Raw genomic sequence first — 14,361 nt, 5'->3', positions numbered from 1 at the left:
CTCAACGACTGTGCAAACATTATCTCCCCTTTTGAGTTTCATGTGTAGAATGGACCGAGTCATAGCTACGCTGAAGGTATTTTTGTGAAGATTAAATGAGACAATGAAATATGCTTACTACAATCTCTGGAATATGGTAGATATTAGGAATCTTAATTTCTTTCTCATTCTCTTATCATTCTCTTTTTTCTCCTCTTTCTCCCCTTTTTCTTCTGTATCTATTTCAGGACTCAGCATCATACCAGAGGAATATGAAATGAAAAGATAAAACCTTATAGTAGAAAAACCATTATTTACATTTATATAATAGTTACACATTTCTCTCTTTTTGACTCCTGCTTCATTACGTTAACCACCCTCTTCCATCTACTAAAAGTAAACATTCTAAGAGTTATTTATTTTTATTTTTATTTCTTTGAGACAGAGTTTTGCTCTTGTTGCCCAGGCTAGAGTGCAATGGTGCAATCTTGGCTCACTGCAACCTCCGCCTCCCAGGTTTAAGCGGTTCTCATGCCTTAGCCTCCTGAGTAGCTGGGATTACAGGCGTGCACCACCTTGCCTGGCTAATTTTTGTATTATTAATAGAGACAGGGTTTCTCCATGTTGGTCAGGCTGGTCTCGAACTCCTGACCTCAGATGACCCGCCCGCCTCGGCCTCCCAAAATGCTGGGTTTACAGGCATGAGCCACAGCGCCCAGCCAACGTGCTAAGATTTATTACTCGAAGACTACAATTCCTACTGATACTGTTCTTGGAGAAAAATGCATTTTTACTTCTCCCTGGTTTTTTTAATTCTTTGTCATTGGCCAAGTCAACTATATGTTTGGATTAGGTTGTCAGATTTAACAAGTACAAAACATAGGACACCCAGTTAAATTTGAATTTCTGATAACAATGAATAATATCTTAGTGTATCTCATGAAATATTTGGAACATCCATAGTTTGGATAATTGGAGAGTTTTATAAAGGAACACTTCAGACTGGCTAGACTTCAACTGACAGTAAAACGGAGACTATCTGGCTTTATGCTCCCCTTTGCAAGTCCGGGCCACTCTGGGACAGTCTAGGACAGGGAGACAGCCTGGGTTTAAGGTCAGACAGACTTTACTTGAATCTTGAGTTGGCCATTGTGATCTGGGCTAACTTACTTAACCTTCACTCAGTCAAAAAGCATTTGTGGCGCTCATGGCATAGTTGTTAGAAGCACAGAGACTGGAGTTGGAGGGCTGCTTAGGTTTACTTCCTGGTTCTGTTGTGCAACTTACTAAACCCCTCTGTGCCTCACCCAAGACTGTCCTGAGGATTAAAATATGTTACATTTGTAGACTGCAGTGGACGGTGTCTGGCACGGAGCAAGTGCTATATAAATGTTTAACAAATAAGTGATAGAATTAAAGTATGGCAACAACCTCAATTACTTCTGCACCAACATAATATAGTGATAATAATAAAAATAAGAAAAGATGTTGGTACTCCAATAGTAAGCAAGACAGACAATATTCTTCATATGACAGAGTGAGTCCTCAAAGTTATATCTTTAAAAGACTGAATTAGATATCCAAAACTTTACCGTAAAATTAAGTTGTCATTATTTCACTACATTTCTCATGACTATTACTGGATAATTGTTTATAAATCTTTGTTTCTTCCATGACCCTTGCAGAAGAGCAAGTCATGTGATGACAGGACAAAAATAATTATATATTGAAGGGGATCAAGATATGCCAGTCAAAATATACTATCCCCTAATAAGTGACTTTGGTCATGTGGATTATTTTGAGTGGAAGGCCATTGAGAATCAACAGAGGCAGAAAGAAGCCTTCTTGGAGCTTCTCCTACCTGACTATGTACAGACACTTCTGAGAAATTCTCTCTCCCGGGGAGAGTTTTATGGCCATGAAGAAAATGGAAAGTGGGTGCTGAGTGGGCACACAAACCTCACAAAAATAAGCCTTAGCTTCCATTGGTTTCCCCATGTATTTTGTTCCCACATCATACTGCCTCTAGAAGCTCAAAACTCTTTTCCTCTGTCTTGTCACTTCTCCACAAATTTCTCACCTTTTTGTTAAAGTGATATATAAGTCCCCAAGTCTGATGGCCCTTTTAGGATTTTTTTGTTTGTTTGTTTTTGAGATGAAGTCTCACTCTGTCGCCCAGGCTGTAGTACAGTGGTGTGATCTCGGCTCACTGCAACCTCCGCCTCCTGGGTTCAAGCAATTTTCTGCCTCAGCCTCCCGAGTGGCGGGATTACAGGTGCCCATCACTACGCCAGGCTAATTTTTGTATTTTTAGTAGAGGCGGGGTTTCACCATCTTGGCCAGGCTGGTCTTGAACTCCTGACCTCATGATCTATCCTCCTCAGCCTCCCAAAGTGCTGGGATTGCAGGTGTGAGCCACCATGCCAGGGTCCCTTTAGGGTTTTTATTTCATTTTGTAAGGACTCCTATAAGCATATGAAAAAACCATTTTTGTCCTGTAATCTCTTTTGTTAGTTTAATTTGCAGGACCTCAGAAACTGAACCTAAGAGAGGAAACAGGAGTTTCCTCCCCTAGAGTACAATGTATTGATCCTCCCATTTTGAGCACAGTCTGTTATTTCAACTTCTCAAGCATCCCATGAGACAGGCATTGATCTTTGAGTTACAGAAGATAAAGGCCCAGGGTTTTGAGGTGTAGCCCCGGCTCCCAGTCACATGATTTCTAAGCAGGAGAACTGGGATTTGAACCATGGTCTCTCAGATACTAAAGTATCTTTTCCACAGCGTTCTGTTTTACTCTCCTGCTTTCAAAATACCAACTTGGAGTGCCAATAAAAAGTCTGATATTGAACACAAACAGAATGGCCATTTCAAAGCATTTTGGGAAGTGGGAGGGTTAGAAATCCAGTCACATGCCTGGGAGAAGGGCTGAGAAGTGTTACTATGACTGATGGGCCAAGAATTCACCCGAGAGTCTTGAGAAATTAATTTGCAATTTGTCTGTGTGTTTTATCACAGCAGCCCTGAAGCCGGGAGTGTGGATGGTGAAGGCAAATGCTCTAGCGTCTCAATTAAACATTGTGTTACCTCCAATCAACAAGGGTCCCAAATCAACCAAGGTTAGTTCAGCTTGATGAGCAAACCTGCCTTTCTCACTGAACTCTGCAGTCAAAAGGTGCCAGATCAGATATAGCGTAATTACGGTGTGCTGTGGAGAGGTGGAGATACACACTGGAGTGTCAGCAGGTGTGGGCTAGCCACAGTGAATGACACATGTTCTGAGGTATTACGACTGTCCATTCAGCCAGTAACCTTCCATGTAGATATCAGCTCCCCCTTCTTGAAGAGAAACCAAGAGCCTGGGGATTTTAGACAGTTCGCCCAAGGTCATAAAGCCGGCAGGGGCAGCCCTGGACTTCAAACTTAGGTAGTTTGGCTCCATGAGCTGTGAGAGAACACCAAAAGGTGAGGGGCTGGCTTTTAAAAAGCATCTAATGACAGAAAAGTGAAGATTCTAATATTTGTTGACCATCTGATGTGCTAGGAGTTTTACATATAGTAACCCATTGGTCCTTCCAGCAACCCTACTAATGACTTGTTATAATTCTTATTTTATAGTTTCAGGAAACCAAGACTCAGACAAACATAAGGCCCAAGGGAATGCATCTGGGAGAACCAGGATTGGAAGTCCAGTCTGTTTGCTGCCAAAATCCATTGCTGGTTGAATACTGAGTAAGAAAGTATAACTTTTTAGCTGTTGCCTCACTGCCAGTCATTTTTTAGCGTACTCTTTCATCCTCATTCCAATGCTTTGGATTAAAGATTCTGTTTCTTTTATCATAGATGTGAGGAGAAACCATCCTTCCAGCTGGTGACTGCTTTAAGATTCTAATCAATAGCTTAAAATTAACAATGACAAGAAATAGACTGTGATCAAGCGATCAAGGGATGGAGTCTTAGCTAAGTACCATGCAGATATTGGATGATAGAAACTGCTCTCATATCTTTCAGTATCCAGGAACCCAGAGCTCAGGATTATAGCAGATGAATTCTTTAGCTGGCTTCATGCTTTGAAGAGGAGGAGTAACCAAAAGAGTTTTAAAATACCTACCGTATACTACTTACCTATCTTCTGAGAAGGATAAATTGACTTCAAAGAACTTAAATAGCTAGAAAGATTAACAGCTAGGTCAGAGCCACGGGGTTTATATGAGTTCTTAGTGAAAGATACAGTGGGTGGGGGTGGGGAAAGGCTTGATAACATTGCTTTAAATCCCCTTGGGAAAAAAATGGAATAATAATCCTACCAAAAACTCAGGGTGGTGAAAGAAGATCAACTCCAAGGGAGAAAAATGCCCGTGCAATGAGCTGAATAGCATCCGTGAGCAGAATGACAATGCACTGATTCAGCATGGAATGGGAAAACCTTTCTGACAGTAATTACGTGTATTGAAGGAGAGAACAGGAGTCCCTAGGTGATGAGTTCTCTCTTCCTGTTGCAATGGTTTGTGGGCCAAGCATCACCTGGCATGCAGGCCTGCCGGAGTCTTCTGAAGAAAGGGCTGGGGGCTATAGTTGGTTTTAGCAGGTGCCTACAGCGGGGTACTTGTTTTTATACAGCCTACAACCTCAGGATGGTTTTATATTTTTTAAATAATTGAAAAAATCAAAGAAGAATGGTATTTCATGACATGCAAAAATTGTATGAAATTTAAATTTCAGTGTCCACAAATAAAATGTTATTGGAACATTGCCACACTCATTCATTTATGTATTGTCTGTGGCTGCATTTGGGCTACAATGGCAGAACTGAGTAGTTGTGACAGAGACCATATGGCCCACAAAGCTAGAATATTTACTACTAATACTGCCTGGCCTTTTCCAGAAAAAGTGCCAACTCCTGGCCTAGAAGAACTCGGCCCCTTCTATTCCAAGGGCCAGTGTTCAAGACTGATGATTTTTATCTAGACGACTGGAGTTGCCATTCGCTTGTCACCTTGTTACCACTCTTGCTTCCCTAAATAAGTCCCCATTATATCAGCCATAGTAATCTTTGAAAAACCTTATTAAGGTATAATTCACCCATTTTAAGTGTAAAATTCAATGTAAATTTAGTGCAACCATCACTGCATTCTAATTTGAGAACATTTCTGTTACCCCAGAAACATTCTTCCTGCCCATTTATGGTTAATCCCCATTCCCTCCACCCCGACCAGGCCCAGGAAACCACTAATCTACTTTCAATCTCTATATGCTTTTATTTTCTGAACACTTCATTTCAGTGAAATCATGCAATACGTAGTCAGAGAAATATTTTTAAAACATGAATCAAGATCATGTCACTACGTTCCCTAAAATCCTTCTATAGCTTTCATCAGCACCTGGAATAAAATCTCAATTCTTTACCCTGGCCACAAAGACTCCTGCAATTGCCCCCTTCCTAAGTCTCTACCCATATCACATGCGGCCTTTTCCCTTGTTCACAGCCACAGCGACTTTGCACTGGCTGCTCCCTCTCATTGGAGGGCTTTTCCCCAGGCTTCTTAACGACTGGCTCCTTCCTATCCTTCAGTTATTCTTTCTACTTAAACAAAATCGAAGCCCTCTTGACTTTACATCCCCTACAGCTCCTCCTTCATTTCTCTCTTTCCCTTCATGGCAAAACTCCTCAATGAGTTGTCTCTACTTGATGTCCCAGAGCACCTCCATCTCCTCTCTCTCAAGCCCACTCCCATCAGGCATGACACCAGCATCCCTCCAGTGCAGCTCTTGTCAAGGCCGTGCTGATTCCTACATGGCTAACTCCACTTCTCACTGGGCACAGCAGCACTTGACGCCATTAGCCAATCACTCCCTCCTTGAGCCCCTCTCAGCACGTGGCTTCCCCACACCACAGTCTCCTGTTTTCCCTCCTATTTCATTAGCTGCTCCTGCTCAGCCTCCTTTGCTCATTCCTTGTCTCCTTGGCCTCTTGATGTTGAAGGGCTTACTCCTTGATTGTCTTCTCTTTTCTCTCTATACTAGTTCACTTGGGATCTCATTCTGTCTCATGGTTTCAAATGTTTCCTACAAGTTGTTGAATAGATAGACAGAGTCAATCATTACTTAATGATGGAGATACATTCTGAGAAATGTGTCATTAGGCAATTTTGTCATGTAAACATCAATAGAGTATGCTTACACAAACCTAGATGGTATAGCCAACTACACGCCTAGGCTATACAGTGTAACCTATTGATCCTAGGCTACAAACCTGTATAGGACATTACTATACTGAATACTGTACACAATTGTAATGCAATGGTAAGCATTTGTGTATCTAAACATAGGAAAGGCACAATAAAAATACAGTATAAAAGATGAAAAATGGAACACCTGTGTAGAAGAACACTGCATCACGAAAGGAACTTACAGGACTAGAAGTTGCTCTGGGTGTCAGTGAGTGAGTAGTGAGTGAATGTGAAGGCCTAGGAAAGTACTGCACAGTACTGAAGACTTTATAAACACTGTACACTTAGGCTATGCTGAATTTATTGAGAATATTAACCTTACTGTAAATAGTAACCTTAGCTGGCAGTAGTTTTTTTCCTTTATAAACAAAAGATTTTTAAACCTTTCGACTCTTTTGTAATAACTTAGCTTAAAATACAAACATTGTACGACTGTACAAAAGCTTTCTTTATATCCTTATTTTATAAGCTTTTTCCTGTTTTTAATTTTTCTTTTTTACTTTTCTTTTCCACTTCTTAAACTTTTCTGTTAAAAACTAGGACACAAACACATACATTAGCCTAGGTTGATGCAAGTTCAGGATCGTCCCTATCACTGTCTTTCACCTCCCCACCTTGTCTTGCTGGAAGGTCTTCAGGGACAATCACACACATGGAGCTGTCATCTCCTATGAAAACAATGACTTTGTCTAGAATACCTCCTGAAAGACTGATCTGAGTCCTTATAGTATTTTTTTTTTTTTTTTTGAGATGGAGTCTTGCTCCGTCACCCAGGCTGGAGTGCAGTGGTGTGATCTCGGCTCACTGGAACTTCTGCCTCCCAGGTTCAAGCAATTCTCCTGTCTCAGCCTCCCAAATAGCTGGGACTACAGGTGCCTGCCACCACGCCTGGCTAATTTTTTGTATTTTCGGTAGAGACAGGGTTTCACCTTGTTGGTCAAGCTGGTCTCGAACTCCTGACCCCAGGTGATCCACATGCCTCGGCTTCCCAAAGTGCTGGGATTACAGGCATGAGTCACAGTGCCAGGTCAGTAAATTTTTTTTTCATAAGTAGAAGGAGTACACTGTAAAGTAAGTATTGTATAATAAATATATAAACCAGTATTTATTATTATCAATTATTATGTACTGTACATAATTGCATTGCTATATTTGCATCCAACTGGTAGTGCAGTAGGTTTGTTTATGCCAGAATCACCATAAATAGATGAGTAATGCATTGTACTGTGACACTGGGATGGCTACACTATCACTAGGTGATAGGAATTTTTCAGCTCCAGTATAATCTTAGGGGGCCGTCGTCCATTGTTGACTGATCCATCATTATGCAGTGCATGACTGCATAAATATGAGTATAGATATAGATATAGACAGAGATATCTTCAGCCCTGAACAGTCTCCTTAACTCCATACTTAAATACCTGCTGGATATTTCCATCAAATATTTCATATGCATTTGAAATTTAACACATAAAAATCCAAACAAGTTGTTTGCTTGCAAAACCAGACTCTTCCCCAATCTACCCTATCTCCATGATACCTTCCCTCATTAAGGTACTCAAAAAGCTTTCCAATAATCCTATTCTTGTTCTCCTCTCATATCTCACATTCACTCCATCAGTAAATTCTGTCATCTCTGCTCTTAAAAATGTATCCGGATTTCAAACATTTCTCACTTCCTCCGCCACTCTCACTTGGGTCCAAGCCTCTCTTGACTCTCATTGAACCGATTATTGCAAATGCAGTATTGCTCCTAACTAATCTCTTGGCCTCTGCTCTTGCCTCCTCCAGTGTATTCTCAATACGGCAGCCAGAGAAACTCTTTTTAACATAAATCAGATCTTGCTATCTCTCTACTCGAAGCCTTGCAATGACTTCCCTCTTGATTCAGAGTAAAAACAAATAACCTCATAATGGCCCATGAGGGCCTTCATGACCCGACCCTGATACTTCTCAAATCTCCTCTCTCATTGTTCTTCCTTCTGCTAACTCCCTTGCCCTGCACTGGCCTGAGGCAGACCTGCCCAGAACCAGAAGGTAAACTGCTGGGAATATTTTCATATCTGATGTGGGGACAGGACACGGGACAATTGGATTTTTCTCAAGGGAGACACCTTACATGTCTTCAGTGAGGAGAAGTCACTGGGTCCTGGGTCAATGGGATGCCCACGCTCATTGTTGGAAGCTGAAATTATTAGAAACAAGAACAAGTTGGCAGAGTATCTGGGATGTAAGGCTATGAATGGGTTTTTGCTGCATTTGTGCAGATGGAAAGAAATTTTCAGGCTTTTTCTGTTATACAGTCACCTGAGGCTTGAAGTGGGTAAGTTTTAGTTGGACAGAAATATGCGGTTGCAGAGTGGATTCACTTACCATAACTGCAAAGCTGTCCATAGGCCTTTGTGAGGCTAGACGTGGACCTTGCAGCCAGATGGCGGTGTTCTAGAAGAGCAGGGGTTGTCTACCCTGATTCTCAGAGGCTACAGGCAATGTTTCCACAATGAATTGTGTCCCTGAGTATCATTTCCAGCTTGCCCAGGGTAAGCCATCTTTGTCCTTTGATTTACAGAGTAAATTGTGGCAACCTGGATGCGTTTTTGTTTATTTTTGTGTATGTCTGGTTTTCAAGTTAGGCTTCTGTGCCAGATGCTGATGATATCCTGCCCTGTGTCCTTCCTCCCTACTTCTGAGTTCACCTGCAGTTCACAGATAATTCTCAGCATGCTGGCAGCTCTCCACCTTCACTGGCAATGCTTCTGTTTCTCTATCTGAGACTTTTCTCCCCCTGTTTCATCTCTCCACTCTCTGAGTTGTGTTTTCTGGGAATGCTTTCTGAATAAACCACCTACACTCAACACTTCATCTCTATTTTTGTAGATGCCCAAATTAGGGCAGCTTGGTGTGTGGGCATGGGATGGAGTCAAAAGCTATCACTCACTGAACATTTTCTGTGGGCTAGATCCTTTGCTAAGTACTCTACCGATATCATTCCATAGAATGACCTTTCAAGATAGGTATAGTTCTCCCCATTTTACAGTTGCTTACCATAAAAGGGTTAAGTAACCCTCTCAAGTTTCTTTCTCTTGCATGAAAAAACATTCCTTCCCACTGTACTGATAGTAGAGAGAGGCAAACTTAAATAAGCTTTACTAATTTCCTCTCCCATCAACTCACAGTGTTTTTGATTCACCTATTCTTTCTTCAGCCCACATGGTCTGGGAAGTGGTTTCTCCAAAGGAAGTAACCTGAGACTCAGGGGTAGGTGGTCCTGGTTAAGTTCAAATTGTGACTCTTTCCCTTCTTAGTGTCTGACCTTGAGCAGATTTCTTTATGTTTCCGAGCCTCAATTTCCCCATGTATAAAATGGGAATTATGATGACTTAAAATTGAAGTGATTGAGTAACACTTTAATTAGGCTGGGCATGGTGGCTCACGCCTACAATCCCAGCACTTTGGAATGCCAAGGCAGGCGGATCACTTTGAGACCAGCCTGGCCAACATGGTGAGACTCCGTCTCTACTAAAAATACAAAAATTAGCCTGGCGTGGTGGCATGCACCTGTAATCCCAGCTACTTGGGAGGCTGAGGCAGGAAAATTGTTTGAACCCAGGAGGTGGAGGTTGCCGTGAGCCAAGATTGCACCACTGCACTACAGCCTGCATGACAGTGTGAGACGCTGTCTCAAAAAGTAAATTAAAATAACACTTTAAAAGACTTTGATTAAACCTGTGTAGTGGCTGGTACCAAGGAGGTGTTCAATTCCCATCGTGTTGTCTTTGCAGCTATGGGTTTTAGTTTGTATTTGATTATTTTCTTCCTCTTGGTCTTTATGCCATCAATTATCTATTTTCTTTCTTTTGTCTTTATTCTTTCCCTCTCAACACTTCTTTTTCTCACAGTTTATAAATATACTGAAGCCTCCCCTATCATTCCCTCCTGCAACCGATAACAAACTCTCCTTACTTGTCATTGATTTCATCAACACTTGGACCCTCATTTTTCCTGCAGCTCTTTGCCTTTCTTTTACATAAATTACATAAATTCAGTGGTCTCTTTCCCATCCATATCCTGCCTTACCTCAACATCTTGGTATTACTCTATATGATGGCCACCCCCTCTCATTTCTCCCCTTTTAATTCCATGACCCTCTTCTCTTCATTTCTATCTACATTGATCATGGTTTCCAGGCCACTCTTTACATTTTCCTGTTCCTCTGCATATCTTTCAAGGCAGATCTTTCCCAAAGTTCATGCTTTTTCAAGCTTTACTTTTTTATCGCAGAGCTCCTTGGGTGGTGAGCTCACTCGTGCCATGATTTCATCCTAGTTACTTTTCTGTTTTCTAAAGCTATGTAGCAGGCTTCCTTTCCCCCTGACTTTCTGTTGGGTTCAGACAACAGTATGTACCAGTAGAGGATCAGAAGAGGGAAAGAGAGTGAGGTTGCAGTCTTTATTCCCTTAGCAGCTCCCTCCCTGCTGGTTCACTACCAGATTGCCCAAGGTCATAGTCCCTATCACATGGCCCTCTCCATAAAGCTCCATCTGGGTTCTGGCCTTTGCAGGGCTGTTGCTAGCTTTGCAGGACTGTACCATGCCAATCTGATTTAACTAAACTATCACCAAATCTTTGTAAGCAAACCCTTTATTAAAATCTCCTCCACTTACCTGTGTATGACTTTCTTATTTTTCCACTTGGATGTTAAATGAGACAACCACACATTATATAACCCCTAGAGAAGCATGCAGGAAAGGAACTTGGGTGAGAAAACTTAGGTAAATTAAACGAATATGAACATATTTATTCCCTGCATAGCTAGCAAGGACTTATATTCAAAATAAAAGATTCTAATGGATTAGTAGCTAAGAATAAAGGCTCTGGAGTCAGACTTCCTGGTCAGAATCATGGCTGTGCCATTTACTAGCTATGTGACCCTGGACAAGTGACTAAATTCTCTATACTTCAGTGTCCCTATCTATAAAGTAGAGATGATAATAGTTCTGAGTGCCAAGATTTATTGTGAAGACTAAATGAGATGATTCATAGGGAATACTAAATAAAATGTCTGGCAAATGTAAGTGCTCAGTAAATCTTAGCTATTATTCTTATGTCTAACAGAATTGAGCTTGGGAGAGGCTGATAAAGGCTAGGTCCAGAGATTAAGCAATCACCCTTATTAGCTGGAGGGAGGTTTCTGAGTTCTAATATTTGCTTCATTAGTCCCTAAAGACAATATTAAGTTCATGCTACTTTGAGAATGCCCTAGTTACCTAGCGTGACAGACAGGTTTTAAGATGATCTCAATTATATCTTGCGTAGTAATACCCCCTCCTTGAGCATAGGCAAATCTGTGAATTGCTGCTAATCAATAAAATATGGCAAAGGTAATGGGTTGTTAGTTTTATGTTACATAAGATTGCAACTTTCATCTTGCCAGCAGGCTCTCCCTGGCTCATTTTGATGAAGCAAGCGCTATGTTGTGAACTGACCTATGGAGAAGGCTATGTGACAAGGAACTGAGAGCAATCTTTGCCCAACAGCCGGCAAAAAAACTGATGTCCTCAGTCTAACAGCCCTCAAAGAGCTGAATTGTTCCTAACATGAGACAAGAAGTGGATTCTTCCCCAGTTGAGCCTCAGGTAAGACCACAGCTCCAGCTAACACCTTGATTGAATTTGTAAGACCCTAAAGCAGAGGACCCAGTTAAGTTGTTCTTGGATTCCTGGTCAGCAGAGACTACGAGATAATAAATTTGTATTGTTTTTAACCACTAAGTTTGTGGCAATATTTGTGTAGCAATAGATAACACACCTAAAATGTAGCTGCATTTACTCAGTTTCATTCTTTAGCACTTACAGTCACCATGATAGTTTCTGAGGACAAAGATTAGTAAGACTCAGTGTCTATCCTCAGACAATTCACAGAATAGTGGTGGTAGTCATGGAAGTAATGAAGATAGACACTGAAATTACTGAGAAAATCATGAAAATACAAATACTATAGTGGATGTCTGTACAGGATACAGTCAAGGCAAAAGGGAAGAATGGTTTATTCTACTTGGAGGATGAAAGACTCAGGAAAGACTTTCATGAGGAAATGATGTCTTAGTAAGTCTTGTGAGTGAGTGTTTCATTGGCAAAAGAAATGACATGATCGAGATATAGCAAGCATTATTATAAAACTGGGTGTGTCTGGGGAGTTGCAGGCCTTCCTTTATGGAGTAGAACACAGAGCATATGTATCGTGGAGGGTGCGCTGGTGAATAGGTGAGGAACATGACACTTAGCTGGACAGGTAAGAGTGAGCATGAAAGTGGCTGATCATTGAGGACTGTGTGTGCTAAAGAAAAGAATTTTAAAAGTTAAATGTTAGGTGATGTCGAAGAGCCCCGAAATGTATAAACAGTAAAAGGACATGATTGGATTTCTGTTTCTTCAAGACGACTGTGTCACAAACACTGTAGAGGATGAAGTGGAAGGAAAGAGACCAGAGTCAAACAGACCATTATAGACCAGGAAGGGAGAAAGTGTGGCAAAAAGAGGACCCTCCTTGGAAAGAGTCACAAGGTAGAAATCATGGGCTGTGCAGGTGAAGAAGGTGGGGAGTCGAGGTTGATGCTGAAGCCCATGGATTAGGTGGCTATGTTGACTGGTGCTGCAAGTCCCCGAAATGGGACCATGGGAGGCAGTGGGATTGTAGGGAGTGGAAGCAGGAGGGTAGGACATGAGACCTTGTGGTGATGGCATTAGTTACCAATAAAAAAGACAGTATGATTCTTTCTTCTAATGAGAGGAACTGAGACCAGGCAGCTGGGAAAATCTTGTCAGTCTCTAGATATGAGAGGAGTAGTTTCTTTGAAAGGAAAACTTCAAAATTGTATTCTGAGAACCATGATCAGGATGGGAGGCAGAAATCAGAAGGGAGGGTGCAGTTTCAGACTGCGGATCTGGGAAGAGATTTCCTCACTATGGCGTGATCTGCTTAACTTAAGGACAGAAAGTTCCAAAGAGCCCTAATATACCTTCAAGGCCTCATCTGCCTGGATCAGTCTTGTTCTTGCTTTCTGCATTCCAAGCACACTGCCTTCTTACTATACCTGGAATGCTCCCTGCTTACCCAGGTCATAAAGCCCACTGAGTTGCTTGCCAGAGGCATTGGAGACCATAAGAACAAGAATGTAAAAATGCAACTTTGCTTTGAACAGAACTTCTAAACTAAGCCTGTCTCATGCCTCTTTGCACATCCTCTTCTCAGTGTCTGGCAGGCCTGTCTTCTCCACTTCCTTCTTCATTTTTGGCTTTGTGAAGTCATCCTTAAATATTCCATTCATACCCCATGCTCTGCATGAAGTGTTTTCTATACCTCTAATATGAGCCAGTACCATGCTTTGTTTCCACAGAACCCTTGATTATCTCATTCATCATGCTTCTCACAGAACTGAAACGATCTTAAGGCCAATACCACATTAAATTGTAAAATACTGCATCTCCGATGCTTGGTATATGGTAGATATCCAATTAATATTACTTAAATACATGTTTCTTGAAGTGAACTGAATAGAAGAAAGAAAAGAAGAATTATAATCAATATCCAAATGTTTAAGGAGAGAGAGTTGGCAAACTGGCTTATGAAGGGATTATACCCACCAATGGTCCAATTGATAATAGAGAAATATTTAGGACATGTTCTTGTTTGCTGCATTTGAAATGTGTACCACTAGTAGATAACTCTTGCCAACACTTTATGCTACTCAACTGCTGCCACATATATATTTGTAACTCCAGTGACTCTCAGGGGGACTTTCTGGTTCCCTTATTTTATTCCCTGGGCAACAACTACACTTGGGTTAGACGTAGTCATCACTCAGTACTAACAAGGAAATCTATAGGATCAGTCATAGTATTCTTGTAGTGAGCAAAGCTATATATTCAACACATTTCCTCATGCTGGGCATTCATGAAGACTACATTTCCCAGCTTCCCTTGCAGATTGTCCCATACCATGTGACTGAGTTTAAGCAATGAGTTTGTGAGTGGGAATGATGAGTCACTTTGAGTCCAAGGCAGGAAGATGTAGGTATGGCTTTTCTAGATCCTTTCCTCCCGGCACTGTGGCTGGAAGTGAAGGACTCCAGCTCTTCAATAGCCCAAATGCT

The sequence above is a fragment of the Colobus angolensis genome, unplaced genomic scaffold (assembly GCF_000951035.1).
Source record: "Colobus angolensis palliatus isolate OR3802 unplaced genomic scaffold, Cang.pa_1.0 Scaffold17, whole genome shotgun sequence".
Classification (NCBI taxonomy): domain Eukaryota; kingdom Metazoa; phylum Chordata; class Mammalia; order Primates; family Cercopithecidae; genus Colobus; species Colobus angolensis.
This window is presented reverse-complemented; position numbering follows the sequence as displayed.